The sequence below is a fragment of the Saimiri boliviensis genome, chromosome 16 (genome assembly GCF_048565385.1).
Source record: "Saimiri boliviensis isolate mSaiBol1 chromosome 16, mSaiBol1.pri, whole genome shotgun sequence".
NCBI lineage: Eukaryota > Metazoa > Chordata > Mammalia > Primates > Cebidae > Saimiri > Saimiri boliviensis.
Window position 1 is genome coordinate 41,065,556 of NC_133464.1, and position 12,379 is coordinate 41,077,934.

Consider the following 12,379-nt stretch of genomic DNA (forward strand, 5'->3'; position numbering starts at 1 on the left):
TTGAAATGATTAAAATGTTAAATTATGAGGGACAATTCGTGTGGCATTAAAAAAAATATCATATTCTAACACCAGGTAGCACTACTGTTGTTTTTAAAATTTAAAGGTGATTGCTAGCTCTTAACTCTTGAAATGCTTCAAAATCAGGATTAATATTATCTAATTAACATATTTAACAGCTCAACACCATTAAAAGACCATTTCATCTTTTATCTAATAGGTAGTTTTGTTAATCCTAAAAATTTTGTAACATAGATGTCATTTGTTAAAAGTCAAGGTCAGTTGCATCTTGATGATATTTACACAATAACAATTGTAAAAACATAGAAAGCAGCCACTTACTATGAGGTCAGAAAGAAATAATATTCAGGAGTTGCTAACTTTAAGACCATATATTACATATCAATCACTGTAATTAAATTTGGAAATGAACATTTGTATGCAAGTCAATGCTTATAAACATGTCATATACAAAGATCATCAGCCTGAAATGTTTATAGTATTATATTTTCACCTATATCATGGCCATTCGGCTTTCTTCCAAGGGTAAAATGAAACATAATTCCTATACAATTTTGAATTTAAGAAAATAGTATTTTTTTGAGTAAAATCTATGAAAAATTATATGTGAACTGTATTTTCAAGATTTAGATTTTTGGGGGATTTTATTGTACCTAAGGGTTGAACAATGAGCCCTTTTATGTTCCGTGCTGTGTAAAATATCTCAGGTATTTCAATGGCCAACTGTTGGCATATATTTAAGCACCCTGCTTTTTTTACTTGCTAAAATTGTATTTACTTTTCAAATCAACTGAGCACATAACTCACTCAGAAGGATTTCCTGAGCAATAAGCTATATTTCTAGATATAAATAGGAAGAATATTATGTTCATCATCTATGATCATTTTGATACAATGATGTAAAATTAAATTATTTGCTCACTTATAGGCTCAAAAATTCAAGAACCATGACTACACGTGTCAACTATTTTTCTGGTAGATCACTGCACTTTTTTGTAGAGCATGAGAATCTACATATAAATTTTAATTAAATTTATTCAAAATGTATATTCATCAGAATAGTTTCCTGGCCTATTGTCACTGAAGAAATTGGGAGACATCATGAAACAGAGACTTGCTTTTATGAGAGAGAATAGATTAGAATTTGATAGTACCTGTTAATATGTTCTTAATATAGTCTTATTTATTTTAGAGATTTAGATGTTACCACACAAATATAGACAATGGTTCTAGATAAGGATATAATTTTTTTGTTGTTTTGTGAATAAAAATTTAGCAAATAGCTAGACCTGTTTCTTTTAGGTTTGGATGAAGGTGAATTACAGGAATGGCATAGTTTTAGCCTCTTTTCTATTAGCAACAATACTGAAGATAGTAATAACAATAGTAATAATAAGCATTGAATATTTACTATTCTGGGTCCTGTTCCAAAAAATTATATAATGCATCTAGAAGCTTCTTATCATTATTCATATTCTATAGATAGGGAAGCTGAGGCATAGAAAGGCCATATAACTTGATATGTGTCACACATATAGTCAAAGACAGAGCTGAGGTTTGCTTCCAGTTATTGTGGCTCCAACGACAATATTCTCAATTGGTAAAAATAAAGTAACAAAAGGAAAAAAAAAACACTCTAACATCATGAGATGTTATTACAATCACAGCAAGGGTATTTTAGTTTTATGGAAAAAATAAAACATTTTTAAAAATTTATTGAAAGTATAGTTTTGACATCTAATATGTTTATAGAACAATAAAAAAGACTCAAGATGGAACATTAAGGGCAACATAGGCAAGTGGCGGAAAAACATCTCGGCAAATATTAGCAGTGCAGAATACAATAATTTGTTAAGGAAACACCATGGGTTGGACCTTAACCAGGGTGAGGATGAGTCAGAAAAGGTAACATTTTATTTGCTATTAATGGGTGGAAGTAAAGTGAGAGTGAGTGGTTAATAACTTGGGCAGAAAAAAATAGAGGCTTTAAAGTCTAGACCGTGATTTGGAAGCTATGCATATTTCAGTGTGGCTAAAGATAACAGTGTTCAGAGAAATGAAGTTCTAAAGTTAGATAAGAGCTAAGGCTTCAAAGGACATGGCACAGGAAGTTAAGAAGCAGCATCACTTTTCTGTAAAGTGATGCATAGCTGATTCACTGTTTCAGGAATATGATTCTAGCAGCATGAAGTAGGGTAGATTGTAGGAGAATATTCCTAGAAGCAAACCAGCCAGGAGACTGATTAAACATATCCTAATTGTTGAGGTTCTTGTGCAATAAGCATCAGGTGAATTTAATTGGTTTGGAAGTACATGTGAGCATTGACTTGGTAATAATAAGATAACTGATTAGATTTGGGTGTGACCAATGAGATAATCTGAAGAAATATTTTTGGATTCTGGTGTAGGCAAACTGAAGAGAATTGGGCAATAAGATGAAATTAGGTGAGACAAGGTTTGGGAAATAGTTTGAGGAATGTTAAAAATTTATTATTTGTATTTCTACCCAGAAGAAGATGTCAAAAAGGCAACTACATTTGTAGTGATAAAAGAAAAACTCCAGCCAAATTAATTTAAATGAGCTTAATTGAGCAATGAGCAATTTGTGAAGTGGGCATCCCCCAGAATCACAACAGATACACAGAGACTTCAGGGTGCCTCATGGTCAGAAGAAATTTATAGGTAAAATGGTAAACGTGATGTACAGGAATCAGAAGTGTGGTACAGAAAAAGTGAGAATGTTTACAGCTTGGCATTTTCCTTATTTGAATGCAGTTTGAACATTTAGCAATCTTTAAGAGGTTGAAGTATGGCTACTGGAATTGGCCAACACTCTGCCATTTTTATAGATACATACTATTAAGTTAGGTTTTCAATTGTGCCTAACTATTAAGCTAGGTTACAGTTCATCCACAAGGACTCAAATACAGAAGTTTGGAGTCCTACTTAGGCTATATTTAGTTTTAGCAATTTCCCCCTTTTGGTCATTTTCTCAATTTTGACAGATTGACCAAAACCTTAGTCATTGATGTTACTATCACTATCATAAATGTACTCACATGGTTTTGAAACTCACTGGGAAATAGCAAAAGAGTGGGTTTCGCAAAGAAAGAATAAGGACTGAGTAGAGGATACCTTCTTAAGCTGGAACATCCTGTTTACAGGAGAGAGACAAAACCTAGTCTGTTCTAGGATCTATGTGTTTTCTTAAAGCCTTATGTTACATTTGATTATCTCACATTTAGCAAGAGTGTCTCCATTTTAGTTTGATTGGTACCTAGTTTATAAGCTCAGTCCAAAATAGTAGCTTCCAATAATTTTGTTTTTTAAAAAAATCCCCCCCTTTTGGCCAGGTTCTTACTTAGGTGAGAGTGCAGGGCCTTATTGCCACTCTCAGCTACCATCATTTTGGGTTTCCGGACTCAGCACATGTCATTCATAGGTTGCAGTATCCTCATGATAGCACATTTCTTTCAGCTTTTGTCATTCCAGTTGAAGAAAGACCATTTGACTTTCTAGAGATGGATATGTGAAAACATTTTAAACCTTTGAGGGAATACAGTGCACCAGGGAGACTCTATAACTACTGGGAGATAATACCAAGAGTTTGGCGTATGCTCCTCACCAGGGTCCCCATAAATTAACCATGTAAAATTAAATACATTAAAGAATAAGCTAGATGAAGAGTCTACTTTGACTAAATGGTCTTTTCATTAATACCCTACTACTGAATTTTTATAATCCACATTTGATGTATTGCTCCATAGGCCACAAGAATCAGCAGCTGCAAAGATACTTTTCTGTTTAGACAATTCTGTTATTTAGCATAACTTTAACAACAGAACTTAAAGTCTGTTGTGTAATGATAGCCTTTAAAGTAGAATTTGCTGTAGAACCTAATGTGAGGATATTTCTAATAAATGCCTCTTTTATTCTAAACCATAGAAAAAAGACTTAACAAATGATGTATTTTAATAGAATGAAGGCCTCCTGGCAATTTTCTCTTTAATCCGTGATGTGGGTTAAGAGGAGTTTTGACTGATGATGAGCACCATATGTACCACCAAAATTTCTCACTTATGTCTTTATCTTTTTTTACTTATTAAACTATATGGTCAATCATGTATGAGGCTTGCTGCTCAAAATCTTTTACAAATAAAAGTATATCCTATAAGTGCACATAATAGAACCACTTTTCATTTATATTATTCATAGAGGCATAAACACGAAAAAATATTCAAAGATAAGAGTCTCATAATAGAAATCTTGATCTGTGATCTTGGGAAAAGCTATTCACATCAATGATGCCATCTTCTGAGGAGAAACTCTCCTGGTTAGTTTTACCTTAGGGTTTCAATGGGTGTACAGTTTCAGGAGTGTGGAGCGACCCTTTTCAGTTGTGAGATATGAACCCAAGGTTCAAGGCTCCAAACTTTTACTATAGTGTGGATGGAAAGGACAGTTTTTCTCTGTTGTTCTCGGATGATCTAATCTTTAGGTTCCAGACTGTGAAGGGATTGTCCTCAGTAAATCATAAAAAGCTTTCTTTACCTGGTTAAAATACACTGTAGCATAATAACCTATGGTCACACATCAGCCCTTTTGGATGAGAAAACTTTTATACAACCAGAAGACATGTAATGAAAATGACAATTGAGTGAAATCTCTTTATAAATGTTTAAGTGGCCCATCAGATAGCCCAATGTACCTAAAACTTTGATTATCTTCCCAGGAATATGGAACAAAACATTGGTTTTAAACTGTTTCTGCAATTTACAAGTTACCACATCAACATATTCAATTTGGAATATTTTATCTTTTCCATAACAAGTCATGAAATGCAGAACTTTTAATAATAAAAGCTTTAAGGGCTCAAGAAAAACAAGGCCATTGTTCTGGTACTTTATGAGTCCATGCTTAACATTGGACTCATGTCCTCTTGAATACCAGTTGTTTCTCCAGTTTGCACACTGATAACTAATGGGTTATCATTAAAAAGTAGTATAATAGCACTGATATAGTAGGCATTATCTTAGGTAATTTGACTTAGATCATGGAGTTCATTCAAATAGTATATTTAAACAATTTTTTTATTGGCTGATTTAGCATGATAATCTAGAGCTTGATTTTGATAGGTTTGTTAAATACCAAAGTTTTAAAACATTGGATATTACAAATAGAATCTTAGGATACCGTAAGTCATTAATTTCACCAAAATGATAACTCCAAAATTTTCTAAAGGAAAAAATATTATTCTGATAAAAGACTTAGCTTTCCAAACAATACCCAATGGAGACAGCATGAGACCAACTGACTCTGTCTCCTTTCTTTTTCTTTCCCAATTTTTCAATTGTAAGTTTACTTAAAAGGTAAACACAAACCTTTCATTATCTTTTAATATTACATAAAAATCATTTTTAAAAGAGAAAATCACATTTTATGTTTCTATTAGTATTCTATTTTTAATGTTAAATCTAGTTTTTAAATAACATTGTATAAATCTATTCTGTTTTAATTAGTTTGACCATAAGGTAAGAATTTATAAACATTAAAAAACCCTTTACAATTTTTTTTTCTCAGAGCAGAACAATATTCTAAGGAAACTCTGGTGTTTCTATACCAAAGTTCAATATAAGGAAAAAAATGAATAATACTATTTTAACTTTTGCCTATGTGTTCACAAATAGAATCTCTTATAATTAATTTTTATAAACCTTCCACAACTTTTTAAACTTTATTTTCTTTCATTTAAAACAATTCTTTAATCTTCTAAACTAGACGAAAATTTACATTCCCATGCTTTCTTATAATTTCATTTCTTTTTTTTTTTTTTTTTTTTTGAGACGGAGTTTCGCTCTTGTTACCCAGGCTGGAGTGCAATGGCGTGATCTCAGCTAACCGCAACCTCTGCCTCCTGGGTTCAGGCAATTCTCCTGCCTCAGCCTCCTGAGTAGCTGGGATTACAGGCACGTGCCACCATGCCCAGCTAATTTTTTGTATTTTTAGTAGAGACGGGGTTTCACCATGTTGACCAGGATGGTCTCGATCTCTCGACGTTGTGATCCACCCGCCTCAGCCTCCCAAAGTGCTGGGATTACAGGCTTGAGCCACTGCGCCCGGCTCTTTCTTATAATTTCTTACAAAAAACACATTTCATTCTCTTTACACATCTTGCATGTAAACCTATTTCTTCAGTAGTCTCAATTGTATATTAAAATTTTAACTCTTCGCAACTTTTATTTCTGCTGAAAACTTTGGTAAGGGATTTAATTACTTAATAGGTCTCGAGCCTATGACCCAGACAGAAATGCAGATAAGATCTGACTCTTTCTAGCATCTAACTCTACATCAAGGCCTTACCTAACTGTAAAATAGTAAGCTATACAGTTAAGGGTCATAGTGGCATGTTTTAAAGCATTTAGGAGATGTAATCATCTTTACATTGTACAACATTTCTGACATAAATTTCTTTTTATAAGTTCTTCTACAACTTACATAGACCATGTACAACATGTTTAGACTTTCTGACTTTCCCGTAAACACTACTCTTTAAACAACCAGTCATTTTACTTTAGTACAACGATTTACCATGCAACATCCTTTCTTATATGAAATCTTTTTAAAAAATTACCTTCTTTGCATAGCTAGGGGGCATAGCTAATTCCATATATCCCCAGACCTTATTTAGAATTTAATGTCTTCAAAATAAATTGAATAATTTTCAAAAGTCAAAGTAGTTTATGACCTTAAACCATTTAGCAAACCTAATATCTGACCTGCATAATTTAGACAAAATATCTTTATCAATAATATTTAAAGCTGTTTTTATTTCCCAAAGATTACTAAAGTTACATGAAGTAAAAGACATTATAGTTTATATGTTGCTTTCAAAATATTTAGGCGCTGATTTTTGTTTAAGCCAATTAATTAATTAGAGCTCTTTTATTTAAACATTACACATATATAATTACACAGACAGACAAAAGATTACTACAATAGTTGTAAGATATTTCATTTGCCAGTTTTTAAATTTCTTAATTGGCTATTGGCTTCAGGCTGGAGCCCTTGGAAGAACAGGGCCAGGAAAGGGGTTTCTGATGCCTCCTGTTTTTCCCAAGGAGTCCAGGTTGTTATAGCTTGAATATCCACTTTTAATTAAGTTGACTTATTACCCAGTTTTAGCCAGGCCAAACAGCTGATATTTCTTGCTTTTGAACTTTATCAAAGGTAACTTTGCAGGTGTTCAGAGAAAGGAAAATGTAAGATAGTCCATGAAGGAGAAGAGAAAAGACAAGGTTATACAGATATTAAACCAAAGAGGACTTACTTCCTAAGCAGGAAATCAAACCCAGACCACCAGTGTGAAAGGCGAAAATCTTAGTTGTTGGGCTATAGCACAGGACAGTCTCTATTGCCTTTCCCAGAAGAACATTTTTAAATTGTGGCAGCAAGAGAAACATGAGAGAAGCAGCAAAAGCAGAAACCCCTGATGAACCCATCAGATTTTCTGAGACTTAATCACTATTATGAGAATAGCAAAGGAAAGGTTGGCACCCATGATTCAGTTACCAAACCCTAGGTCCCTCCCACAACATGTAGGGATTCTGGGAGATAATATTCAAGTTGAGATTCAGATGGGGACACAGCCAAACCATATCTATCTATCTATCTATCTATCTATCTATCTATCTATCTATACATTTATATATATATATACATACACATTTATATATATGTATGTGTGTGTGTGTGTGTATATATATATATGTATATATATATATAATAAAATACATGATATAGAAGTTCCTTGTGTTGGAGAACCAACATTATTTGTTTGGTTCTTTTCCTGTTTTAGATTGAAATTAAGTAATAAAATGTTACCCAGCACAATAAATTTTGAGGATCTCTATATTTTACCACTGCAGGCAGAATAGCATGTGTTATTGGGTTACACAGTTATAGTCCTCTCAGATTAACATACAAACACAATATGCTTTATGATTGTTTCTAATCAATACATTCAAATCTGAAAATAAAGTATTTACAACACACTTTGTGAATTAAGAATTTTAAGATAAAGTATTAATAATAAGGTAAAGCCCAGTGATACAAAAACTGCACTGTTTAAACAGTGCAAAATATTAATTGTTTGGTATGTAAAATATGAATGCAGTTTCCACATCTTTTTCTAGCTCTGAATCTTCAGAATAGTTTCATTTGCCTGAACATGTTAACTAAAAACTAATACTGATTTTTCTAAGTTTTCATCAAGCAAAAAGAATTTATTTAAAATTATCCATTAGCAGCTCAGGTCCTCAGATGTGTTTTTAGTGACTGAAGATGCACAATTTAAGCATCTTTAGTTGTTACTCTCAACTGAGAAAACACAACCAGTAAAAGGCCCAGCATAATATATATCTAAGATGCTCCACTTGTAATGATTGCATTGTTCTTTTAAGGCTTCATTTATTCTTGACAGAAACAATTATGTGAAGTAATTATATCTAAAGTCAGGCAGTGTGCAGTGTTCAATTTGGAAGGTAAAGAGCATTGTTTGACTGTTGTTACCAGGAACATTCCTGATAGAGAACAAATGCTTACATCAATAGGAATCATGCACTTGGTAATTTATTCTTTTATTCGCATATGCTGTTATCATAATAAGTGCCAGGTTAACCATCTTAAACACAAGGACAAAATTACTAGAATAACATCAATGGGGAAAAGCAATAAAGTAGCAACTCATCAGTATTTTACTCGGATGGCTTGTTATTTTATAGGGCTTTTTCTTTGCATGATCAAATGTTGCATAACTGACTGGACAGAATTCTTCCACAAGATATCCAAATAAGATTGAAAGGCCAAAATAAACTGGCTAATACTGGGAATTGAAAACAGTTTATTTGACCAGATTCTTGAAATTAAATGAGGTGCTTCTTAAGTATAAGTTAATGTATTTTCTCAGAAACAAATGAATTCATTTGTAAAGGTATATGATTAGACGCAGATTGTTACCTACACTAATAAACAGTTTTCTTGTAGTTTGAAAGACTTCAAAATTCTTCTGAGCTTGTCTACATTTTAAGTCAAACTAACATATGAGTCCTTTACTTATATTCAAATAACTCCATATGTGATGCAAGTTTTTAAACAATTTATGGTAAAGAAGAAAATAAAAATATTGAAATATTTTTCCCTGAATGCATATCTTGTTTCTTTTCCATTCTGTTTAACTTGGTAAAGCTACTTATCTATTAGTGAATTAAGTAATCTATGTTTATTTTATGAGGAAAGCTCATTTTGGTTTAAGAGGTTAAAAAGCATTTTAAAGTTATCTCTATTTATTTAAAGCACTGTTCTAACAAAGCAACAATTCTGCATCATTATGATCTACAGAGTAGCAGGTATCTCTAAGCAATATCTTGAACATACCATTTTGCCTTCTCAAAAAAGATAATTTTTTATCTAGTTTATTAAATATGACTAGATGCAGCATACATTTTATTTCATAAAGGTATGAAAAGGCTTCTTAACACCAAGAGGCACTGGCTAAAATACTAGATATTGAAATCATTTATACCTTCGTGTACATCTTTCATCTTCATTCCAAGATAAAGTGAACAATATTAGTTTTATGATATATGGAATATAATAATAGCTTTTCAGAGATATCCTTCTTCCTGTTATCTGAAAAGATTCTAGATAATTCTGGAAATGATTCTTGATCCCTATGTGCATCGAATACATGTGAGAGACTTTAATTTGGGCTATATAGATTTCTCTGATCCTGAAATTACCTTTAGGAACCTGGGAACTGAAACAGTGTGAAATTTGTTGACTATTATTTTGTGATGACAGGGCAAGCAATTTTTTGATCATATCCTCAAAGCCTTGTATATCCTAAACATTTATAATATGTATATTTCTATTGTACTTTTTCAAATTGAAAAAATGTAAATTCCTCTTAAAAGTGATTATATTTTTGCAAACAAATATGCTAATATTATTTAAATTGATTCTTGAAAGTTAGCAAGAGAGATATTAGAAAGAGACCAGAGAATCTTAAGCATTAGACTATCTCTGGTTGAAAGAATGAAAATAAAATATACAAAAAGACTGCAAGTATGTACTTCTGTGAGGTATACTTGGTCCTTTCAAAAGGAGATATGATATGTCAAAAACTATTCCTTTCACATACACCAAAATTCCATGAAAATTTAGATGCTTAGCTAAAAATAAGATTAAAAGAAAGATTTAATTGAAATGTTATGCACTGTGAGTATACTCAGATCTGTCATTATTTATTTCCATCAAACCAATGTAAATATTCATGTTAGGCAATTCCAAATTACCTTGTGGTGTAGGTAAAAACTTTTTGTTTCCTGGATCCAGCACATGTACCCTAAGAATATTAGGGACATGAAAAATAAATTTTATCAACATAGGTAAATTTTTCCTTGAAATTAATTCTATAAAACTGCCTAACTATAATTTAAGATTATGATTATGTAGCTATCTATTTATTTATCTATACCCTCTTCCATCTGTAACAAATATTCTTCACTCAGATTCGAACCACATAGTTATTGGTAAAATGAGCATGTTAGGTGAATAGGTGTAGGTAGGTGATAACACTTAGCTAGCCCTTGTTGGTAAACACACAGATGAGGTTGTGAGACAAAACAAAGCCTCTCCAGCTGAACTAAGTTATAATATAAAAAATTGAAGCAACGATAAGTCATATTTGTTTGTTTGTTATAGCATAGAAAAACAGAGGAAGTGAGCCAACTGAGAGAAAGAAATAAAAATTGAAGGAGATATAGAAATGCTTTAGAAATAAAGAAACATTTGAAATAATGAATCTATTTTTTGGTTCATATAGAATATCTGACCTTAAATTACATAAACTCCTCCCTCACTTGATTTTGTTGCAATAATTCTTCTTTTGGCTGAAATTATAATTATTTCTTTAATTGGAATCAACAGAAAATAACTAATCTACCGTTTATCTGATTTTTAAAGCCAACATTTTTGGGAAAGTATAGTGAAGTGGAAATAAAATCACAGAACTATCCCTCTGCTTTCCATGTATTCTTACAGTTTAATAATTTCAACTTTTATTTTAGATTCAGTAGGTACATGTGTAGGTTTGTTACCTGGCTATATTACAGGATGCTGAGATTTTGGGTACAAATGATCCTGTCACAAAGGTACTGAGTGTAGTACCCAATAGTTGGTTCAGTAACAAGATATATACAGGAAGAAACACTGCAGCAACTCTCAGACTTAGGAAGATTTAATATGACCTATAAGAAACTGAACTGTATATGCCGTAAATATAGGATTATAGAAATCAATTTCCTTTCCTTTGAAACTCCTAAGAAGCAGTAATACGAGGGAATGGGGGAAGAGTGAAAAGAAAGTAAATACAAAAAATTCTTAAAAATCTTACTTGTACTTCTCCATTTATAGGATAGTGAATGGAGGAAATCATATTAGTATACATGATTTGTTCTTCAGTAGAACAAATTTCTTACCACCATGGAAAAATACTACTGACTCATCAAAATGGAACAGGCCAGGAATCTCCATTTTATTTTCTCTCACTCAAGAAATTTATATCAGAACACAAAGAATGACTGTTCACATTTGTAATTTTGCAGCATAATGAGACAGAAAATACTTTAAAATTATAAGAAAATAGAAGGCTTTGTTATGAAAGACAGATATCAGTATTTATGTGAAAGATCATCATCACTTGATGTTCATTTATTAAGCATCTATTAAATTCAGGACCAGTGTTGGATTCAGTTAGTAGAGTGGGAAGTGAGACTCATTCCTTCACTCTTATATATTATGTTAGTGAAAAAAATAAAATATTTGACCTTTGTTTTTGTTTTACAGTAGTAACAAATTTATATGTATACATCTTATTGTTACCTTATTTTACATATCTTATTTTACCTCAAATATACACAGTAAAATGTATTTAAAATTAATAAAGAAGTAAAGCAGAAATTTGTAAATAGTAGCAAATTATGTGGTGACTGAGGTACATACAGACTGCATGGTCAAGAAATACTGCAGTAAGAAGTCATATTTATGTTCCCAATAAACTCCCAATCTGTATTAAAGACTATTAGCATGGTGGTCAAAAACAGTACAGTTGGAATAAATGTTCATTTTTTTAATTAGAGGGAATTGGTTATTGCAACTCTAAAAATATTACTACAAATCAAACTCAGTTCAGTATGAATCCATAGAGTTAATCAAAGAACCAAAAAACAAATAAAGGATGAGAGGTAAAAATCAGGGACATTAAGAGCAGGATTACAAATATAAGAGCATCTACCACTAG